The following is a 13,002-nucleotide window of genomic DNA, read 5'->3' on the forward strand; positions in this document are numbered from 1 at the left end:
AGTTGCACAGGGACAGCCATTGGCAATTTTAGCCACTTTGACTTATTTGGACCTCTAAAATTCAAAGCCCTTTCTGCTACCAAACGTGCTCTTTCGGGGAATTTTTGCAAAAGTGAAGTAGGGTCCGCCAACCCTAGCTTTCTCATCATGAAAATATCATGAGCAGTTGTGTGAGTCACTGAAACCCTCGTGGCCTTGTTTAACACACGATTGTAATTTACATAGTTAAAAGATAAGATGCATTTACATTCACAAAAAGAAAGTTGGGCTTACCTATTGATCATTCCCAAAACCAATAGAAACTCCGCTGTCTCATGGGGCTGAAAATCAACTAGAATGCACTCCACCTTTGGTGCCTTCTCAATTGGGATGTCATTCTCGTTCATCCACCGCATACATGCCTTTAATCGGTGATTACCATCCCAAACCACAAAGTACCTCTCAACCATGTGACTAAGCTCAGGGATTTGACGAAGCTCCTCATCCAAATCATATGACATTGCAAGATCCCTTGAAGCGTGACCACGATGAGAAAATTATTTGTGATCCTCCCCAGGAATCCGTTCACTAACAATAAATCTTGCCATGGTTGGTTGGTAGCTTTTGTTTGCAATGGATAATTGCAAATCGTCCACATGGTCATCATGCGTGCGGATGGCGGGGTTTGAAAGAAGTCGACATAGAGGCAAGCATGGAAGTCTTCCATCATATGGTGCTCTATGAGAATCCACCCAGCCCAATGAAATGTGCTTGTTGACAACGTGTCCAAACACTTCATCTCTTACATCTTCAATTGCGGTACCTGTTTCCACATGATGACTGGGTCCGGCGCTTGATTGTGTTGTTCCATCCACTCCAGCTACGATGGCCACAATGCGATCTAAAGAACTCAAGGCTTAAGATTGTTCGGTATCCAGTGTGCATAGCGGAGGTACTTCTTGCGACGTAGTAACATCAACCTCATCCAGGGCACCAGTATTTTTGGATTGATTTCTTGTTCTCATGCTTGCGCTAAAGAATTAAAGAAGATAGATATAGGTATGATTTATGAGAAATTGTAGGTAAGAGTTTGAGAAAGATAAGTGAGAAAAAGTACACTTGAGAGAGAGAAAGAGAAAGATCTGTTCAATAGAAGAAAATAGAATGAGGAAAGTGAAAAGAGAAAGCCAATGCTCTTTATAAAGCTTTCATTCTTATTTATTAATTTTAATTTTCTAATTATTTTGTCCTTGTGTGTGTGTGTGAGAGAGAGGAGGGTGAAGGTGTGTGTGTGTATTGGCGTGTGCGTGTGTGTGTGTGTGTGCGCGCACACGTGTGTGTGTTGGCGTGTGCGTGTGTGTGTGCGTGCACGCATGTGTGTGTGCATATCGTGAGTGTGTGTGCACACACATGCCTACTTGGGCGCGTGTTTACTTAGGCACGTGTGTGCGCGTTTGTGTGTGTGTGTTCACACACACACGCTTTCTTGCAATGTGTGTGTGTGTGGACACACACATGTGGTAGTCCACGTGGCCATGCAGTGGCCAAGCATGCCGCCGCGTGTCCACGTGGACTTGCCACGTATACCTTCACTGGCCGATAGTACACGTGGCAGTTCATGTGGCCACGCGCACTGCCACATAGGGAGCATATTAGGGGCCACGTGGCATGCCACGTGTACTATCGCCCAGCGGTAGTACACGTGGCACGCCACATGGCATGCGTGCTACCTACGTGGCAGTGCACGTGGCCACGTGGATTGCCACATGTAACGTCGTCTAACGACGGTACACGTGGCAAGTCTACATGGACACGGGGCGGCTTGCGTGGCCCTGCGTGTCCACGTGAACTGTCACGCGTATTGGCCACGCGTTGGCCAGAGACAGACACACGCCCCCGTGTGGGGGCGTGTGCCCGCCCATGGCCAACGCACTGGCCATGGGCGCTTGGCCGCCCATGGCCCCCACCTCTGTCCCCCCTTGCGTTAGTGCCCTGCACCGCCCCCGCCCATGGCCAACACACGCCCACGCGTGGGGGCGTGTGTACGCCCATGGCCAACGCGCTGGCCATGGGCACTTGGCCGCCCATGGCCAATGCCCCGCCCTTCCCCTCCTCCGCCCCCCCTTGCGTTAGTGCCCTGCCCCGCCCCTCCCATGGACAACGCGCGTGCCATGGGCGCTTGGCCTCCCATGGCCAATGCCCCGGCCGCCCCGCCTGCGCCCCTGTCCCCCCCCCGATGGCGCCCCTGCCCCCATCCCCGCCTCCCCCTCCACCCCAAGTGGCGGCCATGCACGCAAACCCCACCCCGCCCCGCCCCGCCCCGGTCCCCCCTTACCCCGCCTCCACCCCCGTTAGCGGCAAAGCACCCCCCCCCCCCCCCCCTTTCCTTGTCACATTTGAAAAACAATTTAAAATAATTAAATTCACGTCACAAACAAATATTTTGTAAAAAAATTATTTTGTATTTTTTACATTAATTTTTTAGAATAATAAAATAATATTAAATTTAAATTTATAAACGCTATATTATTAGACGTAAGTATATAAACAATTTGTTAGTTTATACAATGTGATCTTGTGCTTAATTATTTGCTTAGCATATTATTATGGCTTGCTCTTTATTTTTCTTGGGTAAAGAGATTTCTTATCCTTTTTACAATGGTAAATTTATAATATCTGAATCATTTCTTTTAGAATTAATTTCTCCAATGCAATTTACAACTTTAGATGCAGTCATCGAAGTTGGTGATATTGAAATGAATTTGCCTCTTGAGAGGATGCTCAAAAATTTCGGTGAATTCATCTATAAACTGGATGAACAGCTTTCACGTAAATACAAAGTCTATGTATCCCATCAAACACAATATGCAGGCTCACCTAGAGATTTCTTATCCTTTTTACAATGGTAAATTTATAATATTTTAATCATTTCTTTTAGAATTAATTTGTCCAATGCAATTTACAACTTTAGATGCAGTCATCGAAGTTGGTGATATTGAAATGAATTTGCCTCTTGAGAGGACGCTCAACAATTTGGGTGAATTCATCTATGTACTGGATGAACAGCTTTCACGTAAATACAAAGTCTACGTGTCCCATCAAACACAATATGCAGGCTCACCTAGCATGACTCCCATTGCCATTGTGGATAGTCCGTCAAAGGTGCAATTCGGTCAAAAGGAGTTAATAGATCTATGTACCCCTCGAGTTTTACTCTCAAATAGCTTCAAAAGGAGTACAAGACAAAAACTCTTATAGGCCGAAAAGAAGGGCATATTGACAAAGCTTTTAATGCAAATACAACAAGTGGAACAAGTTACACAGATTCCAAGGACTTACAATGGTGATCTCGTTCTAGAATTTCCACCTACCATGGGAAAGTTGCACCATATGGATGCGATGGAGCATAAGTATGATCCTCATTTGTGGTCGAAGCCACAAACGTCCAATATTATTTTTCCAGGTGTAGTGCGTCTTAGTCATTGCATAGGATCTCTCAAGTGCATGAATGAACAATGTGTCCTCTTGGTTAATTATCATATTCCCAATACAAGTCATTTCAACGAAATACATACAAAAGGCAACTGCACCCGGACAATATTGTAAGATTGGAGATAAGAGCCTTACATGCCACTTTTGTAAGGCAATTGCTTTCTGTATTGCAACATGTGATTGTGTAGTATACTATGTCATGCCATCCGATGAGACTGCCACTAGAGTCATGATTCATCGTGGCACACATCGACACGATGTGCGCAACGGCACATCCAAAATACTAATGGAAAACACCAAGGTGACGGTGCAAAGGATTTTGACTGTTGACCCACACGCAGGAGCTAGGAAGGTTCAAATGTGTTTGGCAAAAGAAATTATAAGTACAACACTTCTTTGCAACAACACCAACAACGAAGGAATTTTAGGCGAGCAACAGCTATTTGCAATCGCTGAGGAGTTGGGGCCATTGGTGCAAGATAATTGGTATGAGCATTTCCTAGATTCTTATTTCGATGCAAAACTCTATGCTAAATTATTTTTTATCTAAACACTTTTAACATTGACAGGTTTTGGAGGTCAGTATCTATTTTCCGTAGAGGGGTTGACAAAGAATCTTTTGGCATTGATGCACTCCTAAAGCTGAAGCGAGACTGCACATATGAGTTTTTCCATGGAAGCCGGTTTCCTGGTCAAGGTACGGAGGGGGAGAAATGTTATGTCTTCAAAATGTCCACAATTGGTCTAGCATCCGGTGTGGACCTAGTGAACCAAATGAGACAATATCGGGATGGCGATCTTCGACGTGTGTGGATCCAGTTTGATCACACCAGACATCTTAACGGATGGGTGGCTATAGCCTGTCATGTCTATGATCCAAGGTACATGCCGCACCCTAAGAGCTTTGTGGCTTGCCTTTGACTCTCTCTAAAACAATTTGTTTGCAGCATGCAGGACCTTTTGACTATTGCAACTTGTGAAATGAAATAGGAAGACATGGAAACGCAATGTTTGTTTTGGGAGTGCCTCAATGATGTAATGATATCGTGTGGGTGTGACAAAGCTTATTTCTTTGGCTTCATGGCGGATGAAGCTTAAGCAAATTGGAATGCACTTTGAATTGTTTTCAATGGTGGTGACAAGACCAATACAATGAGTGGTCGACAGCGTTCTTGTCTTTTCCATTGGAAGCAAAGCTTGAATCAACACACAATGAAGTATGTGGTGCAAGCTTCTCAACACATACACAAAGAAATGTGTGAGAAGTGGAGGCAAGCACCAACAAAAGAGGCTGCAATAGCAGAGGCTCTTCTGATATACCAATGGTCGTGTAACGGTCATTGCATAGACCGTAACATTCCATACATGGATTCACGGCTTAGTTGGTGGGAAATTTGTATTGCACATTGGGGTGGCATTATGAAATGCATAGAAAGTAGCTCTAATGGACCAAACACTCCACGCACTAACCTTGCGGAGAGCAAGCATGGCTAGCTTGCTAGCAGGGGAGGGTTACTGTAAACGCATTTCATTATGATGCATGTACAACCGACCTTGAAAATTCCATCTTACAGAGCACAAAGGCCATTTCATACAGCCATGGAAAACACATTGGGAAGGGTCCATCGATACAAAAGCTTACGAAAGGCCATGAAAAATGTCCCAGCCAAGTGATAAGAGCAGTGAATGTAGCTATTGAGGGCACTTCAATGTATAAACAACCAACTCCATCGACATGATATAAGGAGACATCAAGGCAAAAACGCAAGCCAAATGAGGTTATCAACGTGGAAGATGATGCATCGCATAGGCCTGAGTACAACTCGGTCACCAAAGATCGCAAGAAGTGTGGAAGACCACGTAAGATCAACTTTGCAGAAGAAGGGATATCACAAACCCCAAAACAAAGTATAGGTTCTGGTGGGCAGTATATAGTTGAGCACAAGGTCAATGAGGCAATGTGGGTCATACACAAAACTCCACAAGGTAGTAGGGTCACATGTAGCGGCACGCCAAGAGGAGGACGTAGGTGTGGATGCAATATAGCAGGTTCTAGCTTGGTATACCAGCCCCATCTTTTGAAGGATATCGAAAACATCCAAATGGTGTGGTGTGTCATTGGTTTTGGTTTTGTCCGGATCATGTCTTGCATTGCCATATAGTAGACCAGAACATTGAGCCGCAGCCTCAGCATCCACTACACACTTGTCCCGTGCATGTGGGCACCAACCTATCGGAGGATAAGGTGCAAATATTGCATGAAGGGGGGTATCAAGTGGAGCTCAGCAAAGAAGGAGAATCTAATGTAACGCCAGTTGCGCCTGCACAAAATATGACAAACTCTCTTTTCAAGTCAAAAGATAAATCCACTCCTGAAGGCAGTGCAAGAGCCACAGTGCAAGATGGTGTGCGTGTACGGTATCGGACTTCCATTTCCGAGGATGTTTCTCGCAAGTCAGTTTATCACTAGCCCTGAGAGTGAAGGTGGTAGAAGAGATATGTGCAGCAGATGGTGTTAATGAGGTCTTCAAAGTAGAGACCAAAAGTGAAAATGGTCATGTCAGGATGTACAAAGTTTGTATTAGCAACCAGCCAGCGTGCACATGTCTAGACTTCATGGAACGGGTGTCAAAGCAAAAACCATATCTTGCATGTAAACATTTGTATTTTATTTATCTGCGTGTGCTAGGGTTAAGCCAAAATGAGAACATGTTTAACCAATCCTGGCAGATGCTGATATCTTCAGGGTATTGAACCGAAGCCGGACTTATCCAAGAATGGATGCATAGCATTTGTCAATTCACACTTTTTCTTAGTATGCTTCACCTGGACAACTGTACTACTTTTTAATTTTATCTTATGATGGCCACATTTTGGTACATTCATTTCAGTTTTTTTGTATTTGAGAACTGGTTGTTTATGTGTCAAATCGTGTATAAAGTAATATAATATTTGAGAATTGGTTGTTTATGTGTCAAATCGTGTATAAAGTGATAAAATATTTCCACAGTGGCTATAAATTGCCATAGCTTGAATTATTTTTGTGAAAGTGTCCACTAGCTTCCTAGCACACCTCTCTTTCTTTTCACAATGTCCGATGATCTTGAGAGTAAAATCAAGTCTGGGATGCCATGGAAGCCACTCCCAACGGAGAGGTGTTGTATGGAGCCGACTGGTTTAGGGAGGCTCTAAAGGCAACAATCACTGTCTATCGCCTCTATCAAAGCCACAAGGAACTCAATATGCGAAGCTTACTCAGCTTGAATGAGACGGGACAATTTGCTTTCTCTTGCTGGAAGCAGATTGGGCTCATCACAGAGGAGGATGAGGAGAAAATGACACAGCAGCTAGGGAACGTGGTGAATATTCATTTGCCACTTGAAGGCAGCACATCTACTCCTAAAATCAGGCCTTCCAGAAGATGAATGCTTCTTGCCTATGTAATGCAAGTGCAATAAAATGTAACTTTCTATTATTAATGGGTGTTCTTGTTTTGAGTACCCTTGTCTATGTTGTTTTTGAAACAATTTGTTTAGCTTCCATAATCTTTGACTATGTCTCAACCTTCCTAATACCTCTCTCTCTCTCTCTCTCTCTCTCTCTCTCTCTCTCTCTCTCTCTCTCTCTCTCTCTCTCTCTCTCTCTCAGAGAGAGAGAAAGATATTAAAAAGACGAAAGAGTCGACAAGGAGGAAGAGAGAATCTTTTTAGGAATCTGCTCACTTGATTCCTAAAATGAGCTCACCAAAAATTTCTCGCCTGGAAATATCCTCCCTCCACAACCACATCCTGGATCTGGAAAGGCTCCAACTAGATAGGGAAGATGCAATCAATCACTAATTAGACGAACGCAAGCAACACCTCCAAGTAATATTTCAAGTGTTACAAGAGAATAAACTTTATATTAATCGAAAAAAAAGTGAATTCTTCTTACAAGAGATTCATTATTTTGGTCACATTATCTCTCAAGATGGCATCCAAATGGATCCATCAAAGCTAGAGGTAATAAAAGTATGGCCTAATCCAAGGACTCTGCATGAACTAAGAAGCTTTATAGTTATGTGTGCATACCATAGATGCTTCATAGAAAAATTCTCACAAATTGCGGAACCCATCCTTAATTCACCATGGGAGAGCATGGAATGCCCAAGTTTATCCATGGGAATATGAGAATATGAACAACAGTAGACAGGTTTAGCAAACAAGCACATTTTATACTGTCAAAAAGACTATCAAGGCCCATCAAATGGCAACCCTCTTTATATCACAAATATTCAAGTACCACGGCTTGCCAATGTCCATAGTGTCGGATAGAGATCCTAGAATGACCAGTAACTTCTAGAAGGATCTCTTTGAAAATTTAGGTACAAGGCTAAAGTTCTCTTCGGCCTATCATTGCCAAACGGATGGCCAGAGTGAAATAGCTAACCTAACAATTCTTGATCTACTAAAATCTTATGTCACAGAAGTAGATCAAACGTCCCAATGGGAGAAGTACTTACCCTTAGTGGAGTATGCTTACAATAACACTATACATACTTCCATTAGAAAAGCACCTTTTGAGGTAATTGACAATGCTTACGATGACTCTCTAGAGTAAGCAAATGTAAATATGTATAAATGAACAAAAACAAATTTGTCTTATCAGACTCTCTTTTTGTTTATTGTGCACACATTGAGGCAGTCCGGGGCGGGCAACAAGAAGAGTGGCCTCTAAGCACTTTTCTAGGCTCCCGTGCTGCTCAATTGGGTTGGGGTTGGAAAAAACACCAAACACACACACAAACCCGCAACCTAACCCTACACAAATTTGGGGCACCGCCTAGTTTTGGATGCGAACTAGGACGCGTAGAGAGAGAGATAGTGCTCGGGCTGCTTTGAAATGTTCAACAGTGATCAAGCAAACACAATTATATATGTAAGAAAAAGAGGGAAAGGGGAGGGGGTGATTGTTGCACTAATACCTTCTTACAGATCTGTCATGACCAATAAAAGTGAGATTAGTACTTGTTCAACATAGCTTGAGTTAATTACACCACAACACATCACAAGAAAAGCCACCCCTGTCTTAAAGCCAGGGGAGTCCTCTCCACCCTATCGCCCTCTTACAGTATCCCATGTCTTAAAGCCAGGGGAGTCCTCTCCACCCTGTCGCCCTCTTACAGTATGTGGGATTTATGGCTAAATTGATGACAACACCCAGCAAAAACTATCAAGAACTTTAAAAAAAAACACCAAGACACTTACACATCATTGTTGTCCATTACTTTACGTTGGAAGAGAGACAAAGTATCCAAGCTTACTCCAAATCCACCCTCCTTGATTCAGCAAATGTTGGGCTTACACTAGTAGGAGAAATGATAGATTTCCTACTCCCAATTGAATGATCACTCTCTCTTACAATGGCATAGAGTTCCCTTGCTAATCACCCCTAATACAACACATGCATATGCATAAGACAATGCGCTTCCACTCAAGAGCTCCTTCTAGAGAGGTTGAGCTTGGATTCTCAAGCTATAGCATAGTGCTCTTGCTTATGGCTCCCCCTTTTGTGCCAGCCACACCCTCCTTTTATAGCAATTTTGGGGGCTAGGGTTACTCCTCTAACCATGGTTGGGTTAGATTTTCAGCACTTATCTGATTTCTTTTGCTTGGAATTATCAAGAAGTTGGTGGGTATAGATGAAGAAGAGAGAGAGAGAGAGGAGAGAAGTGGAGGTGATAGGACTTTTCATAGTAGGTTAGTGTTAGTAAACTAGTAGAGTTAGTATTTTTATTGATTTACAAATGGAATTGGATATTTACAATGGGAGTATCCATGTAGGGTACAAATAAGGAAGAAAAAACTCTTAATAGGTAAGAAATTATGTATTTCTTACAATGTTGATGCTCCAAGTGTCTTGAGTAGGGTCAATTTTGACGCTTGTTGATGGTCCACTAGCTTTGACGGTACATTTTTTCTCCACTCATGACCTTCCTTGAGAGCCAAGGTGATTGAATATGAGTAATCAATCAACATGGTGCTATCTTTCAAGAGAAGAGGCTGAATTTTGTGGTTTTCTTGATATATATGGGTAATATGGATGAGGAATAATGAGACTAGGTTGTCAATTTTGGAATGGAAGTGTGTGTAGGAGACATGAGTTCACCATGGTTTCTCTTATTCTTCAAGGTTGAGAAGAAGGTGAGTAGGGTGCAGAGAGGATTGGTGAGAGAGGTGGGGATGATGAGTGGAAAAGTGTGTGTGAAAGAGGAAAATGATAAAGTGGAAGAGGGAGTGTGGCTGCATAGCATGGGCAAACTGGGGTCCACCAATAAAATCATAGCTCACAGCTCGTAGCTCAAAAAAAAAAAAAAAAAAATTGAGGTAAAAGTTCAGCCCACGAGCTACAACTTTTGTTTGTATCACCTTTTCAAATTCAGCGAGCATGTGATCTTTAAAAATTTAGCAAAACCGAATGTTTTTTTCCACTGCACAAAGTCCTTGTGAGATCCTTCTTTGGATGATTCTTCTGAATACCTCCAAGACTAAGGCCCCCATGGTGCATGCATGCATGCCACATACCCTTGACCTTATTTGGTAGGTCTATAATTGAAGATATTGTTGAGATCATGATATAAGTCAATAGTACAACTAAGAAAATCAAATATTGAGGGGTCTAAAAAAATATGTACATGTCAAATATAAATAATATAGGTGGAAAAAATATAAAGGGGTCAAAATAAATCTCTCTCATTATAAGTCTACCATAAAAAGATGAATATTTTTGGTGGTCTAATTTATGAGAGTAATAGAGAATAGATGTAGGAAGGAAAAAATCACAATTGTGAAGATATACATAAATAGAACTAGTTTTTTTGGATTTTTGTTGGGATGGAGTTACACCGAAAATAAGAGAAGCTTGCATGAAATTATTTTTATATGGAATAAAGAGTATGCAAAATGGTAAGAAAAAATATGGTAATGGTGAGTCAATGTACATAGCATAAATAACACACCATAGGTAGAAATATTTAAATAAATATCAAAATAATTATGAAAAATACTTTTATTTAGGCCCTATATACAATGCAATATTTACACACAAATGGGCCATAATATATTTTATTTTATTTTATTTATTTTTTTGGCTCAACTAGCACAGTGACTAGCTAGCTGAGGGTTTTTAAGAAAATATGGGGAAAGTCCCCTAACTCACACACGCCTATGTACAGTGAAATGGTAGGGATAGCCACAGTGTTTGAGTGATTTGATAGGGTGAGGTAGCTTACTATGGCAATTATGGAAAGCCGAAAAACGGCTATCATTAGCCCCCCCCTTAGATAATGGTACATTCATGTACCATTTATCTGACCATACAACTTGTAGATTGTGTAACGTCTGTCTTTGTCTTCTCTCATCTTTGAAGAACCTTTGTTGTATGATTAAAAAACCTTGTGTGATATGAAAGGTTCTCACAGCCAATAGCAGGATGTAATGAAGTGGCTGTAATGAAGTGGCTGTAATGAAGTGGCTGAGTAAACCTCCTCCATTGAGAAAGTTTCCATAAGCACCCCCGAGGATCAAAGATCTTGAAATATCTTTCCCAAAGAGAGATGTATGGTATGGAATCACTTACTGATTTCGGTTGAAGAAACTTGTAGATTTTATTGTTGTCCATCATTGCATCTATCACTATGAATGTGATATAAAAGATTGGTTGCTCTTCCTCTTGTGTAAAGTTGATGTATCTGCTACGATCTTCAAGAGCTTGTATGAGCAAATGCCTGAACTATAGCTCATAAAATTCATTCAACCTGGGTAGGCTAATCAAGTCAAAAATTCTATGACCTTCATGATTTAGGAAAGCTTGATCCATGATTCCAGTTGTTATTGAAAGATATTGCAAATAGTTTACCACATAAGTAGATAATAGACGAAGGTTTCTATTGCTTCCAACACATTGGAAGACAATAGATTTTGGTACTGATTGATGAAATATCCACATGTAGCAATCAACAAGTTTTTCATCTATTATGAAGACTAGAAGCATCATAATGTGTGACCTCCATACACCAAAGAACCAAATGAAGAAGGTTTGGAAACATCCGTTCATCACCAAGTATTCATGTCCCCCTCCACTTACGAAGGTATGGTGCCCCCGATGAAAGGTATATGTGAAGAGAGGAGAAGTTGACTTTGAAGAGGTGAAACCAACTGTGAAGATGATTGGGGCTTCAAAAGTTTGGATTTTCTTGCTAAGAGATTGTCCAAATGAAGAGCCACCCACTAAAACACCATTGGAGAGAATGATACCCTTCTGACAGTTTCCTTTTATGATTTTATTTTTTACTACTCTCCCATGTTCTTCATCCCCTTCTAAGCCCCCCCTTTGGCAAGGTTGTAACTCCTCACATTGTACCACCTCAAAGGTTGATGGATTACTGTTTGATTTTGTGAAAAGTTTGGCTTCTTGCATGATAGGTTCCTCCATGCTTAATATACATGGGTCATACCAATGCGTTTCAACATCCTCAAACACTTCTTGAAGACTATCCTCACATGGATTCAACTCACACTTTTCTACTTTGTTTTGGAGTTGGCATTCCATGTACACAATCATCTCTTTATGATCAATGTGGTCCATGATCTCCCCACCTATGATTTCATCTTCTTCTTCACTCTCTTCTTTTAGACAAGATACACTCTCAGAAAATTCCATAAGATCAAGGTTACCTTCAAGGTCTTCATTCTCCATAGAGTCATGTTGCACAAAAGCTTCGTCTACTCGGACTAGAAATTGATCCTCCGCCAAAAGGTTGGATGTATCCATTATTGAATCATCAATGCCATTTGAGATATCTTGTGTCGGTTTTTGCATGCTTGTGATAAAGGTAGAAGAAAGATATTCCACATTTGAATCTTGGCCACACACTTTATCACTTGAATAATCAGTTGGCATGTAAGTAACTTCTTCAACATTTGTCGGAGTAGAAGGAGACAAGTATGGCAAAGGAGATGACTCCTTGATAGAAACACTTTCATGATGGTTGGTTCTTCCAGCATGATGGAAACCATTTTTGATGTAGAAGTACTTGTGAAACTTCCTTCGGGCAATAGTGACCGCTTCTTCAAAGGTAGAGGGTCCACTATAAGTAACCTTAGTCTTTAGGAAAGGAGACAAACCTGAAATAAATTGCTCCATTTTTACATAATCTGGAAATGTAGAACTAAACCCACGTCCTCCCCATTGACGAGAAAAAATATCCTCATAAGCATAGTAGTCTTCACCATGTTGTTGAAGTCTCCCTAATGAAGCCCATGCTTTCTCCGTTGTTGGAAATTTAGAGAATCTGGTCTTCAAAGATTTGGAAATTTGGGTATACCCATCTTCAATCTGAGAAGACATACTCCAAAACCATTGCTCAGCATTGCCTCTAAGGCATAGCAATAGAAAATCCCCTTTTTCAATGTCATCCCTTTTACCAAGGATACGACAAACCATTCTAAAATCAGCAAGAAAATCATCAACATCTTCTTCTAGATTTCCGAA

The sequence above is a fragment of the Adiantum capillus-veneris genome, chromosome 26 (genome assembly GCF_014529385.1).
Source record: "Adiantum capillus-veneris isolate H3 chromosome 26, ASM1452938v2, whole genome shotgun sequence".
NCBI classification, from domain to species: domain Eukaryota; kingdom Viridiplantae; phylum Streptophyta; class Polypodiopsida; order Polypodiales; family Pteridaceae; genus Adiantum; species Adiantum capillus-veneris.